The sequence below is a fragment of the Nansenia antarctica genome (assembly GCF_963989245.1).
Source record: "Nansenia antarctica genome assembly, chromosome: 8".
In the NCBI taxonomy this organism is placed as follows: domain Eukaryota; kingdom Metazoa; phylum Chordata; class Actinopteri; order Argentiniformes; family Microstomatidae; genus Nansenia; species Nansenia antarctica.
The window spans coordinates 17,685,061-17,689,751 of record NC_137678.1 but is presented as its reverse complement, the minus strand read 5'-3'; positions in this window follow the sequence as shown (position 1 = coordinate 17,689,751).

Below are 4,691 nucleotides of genomic sequence, written 5' to 3'. Positions count from 1 at the left end.
AGATTGTGATGTATGGGATGGAATGAGGAACGGTAGTAAACATGTGTGTGTGTGTGTGTGCGTGTGTGTGTGCGTGTGTCAGATTCCATGCCTCATTCCATCAGGGGAGGAACACACACGTATGTCTTATTACATTCCTGCATTACAGTGATTTCACTGTGATTTTTCTGGTGGTTTGACAGAATGTTCTCCATTAAGGACGAGAGGACAGTTTTCTTCTTGGTGAAGTGCTGCCATCTGGTGGGATAATTATTATAAACATGTTTTATGAAATGGAATGCATCAGTGCCAGTCCATATTGGACCACTTCTATAGGAAGTTAAGGAACTGAAGCTTCCTTGGTTTAGTACCAGGGCAGTGTGTTCAGGGAACCCACGAAAACATGTCAGGGTCTAAGGAGGAGGCTGTTGGAGGCTGGGGGAGGCTGGGGAGGCTGGTGGAGGCTGGAGGAGGCTGGTGGAGGCTGGGGGAGGCTGGTGGAGGCTGGAGGGGGGGCTGGTGGAGGCTGGAGGAGGCTGGTGGAGGCTGGGGGAGGCTGGTGGAGGCTGGGGGAGGCTGGGGGAGGCTGGTGGAGGCTGGAGGAGGCTGGTGGAGGCTGGGGGAGGCTGGTGGAGGCTGGGGGGAGGCTGGAGGAGACTGGGGGAGGCTAGGGGAGGCTGGTGGAGGCTGGGGGAGGCTGCAGGAGGCTAGGAGAGGCTGGGGGAGGCTGGTGGAGGCTGCAGGAGGCTGGAGGAGACTGGGGGAGGCTGGAGGAGGCTGGTGGAGGCTGGGGGAGGCTGGGGGAGGCTGGTGGAGGCTGGTGGAGGCTGGGAGAGGCTGGGAGAGGCTGGGGAGGCTGGGGGAGGCTGGAGGAGGCTGGAGGAGGCTGGTGGAGGCTGGTGGAGGCTGGTGGAGGCTGGTATATGTGTCTCTCCCCTGATGGATTATGTGTCCAGATGGGTTTGTCAGAGAGAGAGAGAGAGAGAGAGTGTGTGTGTGTGTGTGTGTGTGTGTGTGTGTGTGTGTGTGGCGTGTGCGTGTGCGTGTGCGTGTGCGTGTGCGTGTGCGTGTTGGTGTGGTGTGGTGTGGTGTGGTGTGTGTGTGTGTGTGTGTGGATCTAATAAATCGTACAGAATGAATATGCACCATGAAATATGAATACATGAGTTGTAATAGGATCCCTAGCCTGTCACACACACACACACACACACACACACACACACACACACACCCACACACCCTCAGCCACCCTGTGACAGAGAGGCTTCTGGGAAACGTAGGCTAACGCTGGAGGCTTGACCTCCAATCAGGACAGAGCCTCATCAGCACACACACACACACACACACACACACACACACACACACACCACACACACAAACACACACACACACCACACACACACACACACACACAGAGACACACACACACACACACACACACACACACACACCACACTCACAAACACACACACACCACACACACACACACACACACACACACACACACACCACACACACACACACACACCACACACACACACACACACACACACACACACACACACACACACCACACTCACAAACACACACAAACAAACACACACACACACACACACCACACACACACACACACACACACACACACACCACACACACACACACACACACACACACACACTCACACACCACACGCACACACACACACACACACACACACACACACACACACACAGCCTGTCACTCTGAATGTCCTTTTTGGATGGGTTCATCAGCACAAGTCTGGTCCGGGTTGTTCTAGCGCTCTGACGCCTCTGCACACACACACACACACACACACACACACACACACACACACACACACACACACCCTCATCCTCTGACTACGTCAAGATAAAGACGTGAAGATAATGTTCTATTTCATCAAAGTCTTCTTCACCTTCCTCATCTTCATGTGATGACTGATGGACAGATGATTCACCTACTCCCACAGATGATTCACTGACTCAGGCAGATGATTCACTGACTCAGACAGATGGATTGTTGTTAGTTTCTTCGGATAAAGACGTCAAATGTAATCAGAATAGAAGACGTCTAAATTAAAATGTTTTTTAAAAAGTGGTTGTCTTAGCAGACTTTAGGTATTATTAGGTATTCACTTGGAGTGGTCAGGGTAAGAGTTAGGATTAGGATTAGTTAATTATTAAAATTACTGTAAATTACTACTTCATTTGATAAAATCTGACCAATAGGATTGTTCTATTTGTATCAGTCGCTATGATAATAATAATAATAATAATAATAATAATAATAATAATAATAATAATAATAATAATAGCGTTTTTTACGGTCGCTAAGTCTCAGTGTTCAATACTGAAGTCACAGAGTCACAACTCTTCATACAGTCAGCAAAGCAGAAGTCCATGTGGGCCAAACTGTGACTCTTAAGGGCTCTGCACACAGCGTGCGATTTCTGTTGCGCATCAACGTTCCATTTTGAAGTTTGAATGGAAGTCTATGAGAACATCGCATTTACCCACACACGGCCCCGATTTTAATCGCACGGCGAACATTCGATTCCATTCATTTTGAATGGGACAAAGCAGTGCGACAAAACTCGCACGCCGTGTGCTTTGTCCCATTCAAAATGAATGGAATCGAATGTTCGCCGTGCGATTAAAATCGGGGCCGTGTGTGGGTAAATGCGATGTTCTCATAGACTTCCATTCAAACTTCAAAATGGAACGTTGATGCGCAACAGAAATCGCACGCTGTGTGCAGAGCCCTTTACTCTGTGATTTTTGCATTGCTTTCATACAAAATGCATTCAATGACCACGTTCTCCAAAATCCATAACACTTCTCTCATTCAAACTCCCCCACCTGCAAAACACTATGTATTTGCAACACATTTTTTCATTGTCAACATACTGTGTTCAAAACTCTGAAGAACATGTTCAAAACAGAATGATTTGGTGCGTTTTTGCAGTAATCATATTCCTATCATATATGACAGAAAGCTCACAATATACTGTTTTTTTGCACAGTGTTTGAGTGTGCAGATGCTGTTATTTTGCACTCTATTGATACTCTTCAGTTCCAGCACCTCAGCAAAGTATGATAATGGATGAGCGGTGGTACTTTCACTATTTGCAGTAATCATATTGAAATGTCTAGAAAATATTAGCAGAATATATACACTGAAATGAAATAGACGCATTGCCAGGTAAGACATTAGATGTGACCAGATGCAGACCAGAGGGTGGACCAAAACCCTCAGGAGTGAGACATTTTTGGTGTGATTGCTATTGTATTGTAGCCCTGGAATTTCTGTTTTTCTTTTTTGTTTGAACTTTGCATCTTCCACTTTATTTTCCACTTTTCATTTTACACAAGTAAATGTAGTGTAATTTGAAGTAAATGTACTGTAACTTACTTTCTGCAAAGATACTGAGAAAAAAAATACACTAAAGGAAAGTGTACATTTTTGGGGCATTTCTGATTCATTCTTGTTGCCTAATACTTTACAGTTGTACAGTCAACTATTCTGTCTATGATTACTATAAATCAAACAATTTTTATAATGAAATATTCATACATACATACATTCTTGTGAAAATCATTCAAACTATGTAATGCTCCCTGTTAGTGTTTCGTAAGTCAGAATGTTATGAATGACTGTGTATGCTTTCTGAGTGAACATTGTTGCCAGTGTATGGTTGAACGAGCTTCTTTTGAGACATGAATGAAGTGATTGGCCAACATGCATGTTAGTAATGCAGACTGTATGAAGAGTTGTGACTCTGTGACTTCAGTATTGAACACTGAGACTTAGCGACTGTAAAAAAACTGTAATGATAATAACTTTTATTTGTATAGCACTTTTCCTGCAAACGTTGCAGCTCAAAGTGCTCCAATCATTATATGATCATAATTAAATTATTTAGTCATTTAAAGGCAATATTTAAAAGATGGGTTTTTAGTCTTGACTTGAACATATTTGCTGAGGTTGCATCCCTAATGTCCACAATCTGGGTGCATAAAATGAGAATGTAGCCTCACCAAATCTCTTCTTTTGTACATGTGGTACACAGAGAAAACCAGCGTCAGAAGACCTGAGAGCTCTACTGGGCTGATATGCTAGCACAAGGTCTGAACATATTCTGGTGCTGGTAAACAAGCAGAAGGATCTTGAAATCTATGCTGAACTTAACAGGAAGCGTCTCTAAAATAGGAGTTATATAATGACGTCTTGTAAGTGATGGTGGTGAAAGGTTGGCAACCGACCAATGTTCAGACTTTTTCAGACTTTATTCTGAAAAACGTAAATAAATTGGACCGGAAATGTAATCTTATTTGTGGGTGGTGACTTAATTTATTTCAAATCACCTTTAAAAAGAGCATTGACTAAAAAAAAACATTGTTTCACTGAAACGTTGTTGAAAATCAATGAGCCACTTGCTAGTCAAGCCAAAAATATTGCAATGTAATGGATTTGGTGAGTTACATTTTACAGAATAACACACTACACACACACACACACACACACACACACACACACACACACACACACACACACACACACACACACACACACACACATTCACAAATTAAAAACACACATTCTGCTGAAATAACTATAACTGGTTTAATTGATAGAACATTTCAGATCAAGTTCATACAGTACGTGTCCTTTATAGAAATTAAAAAAAGATG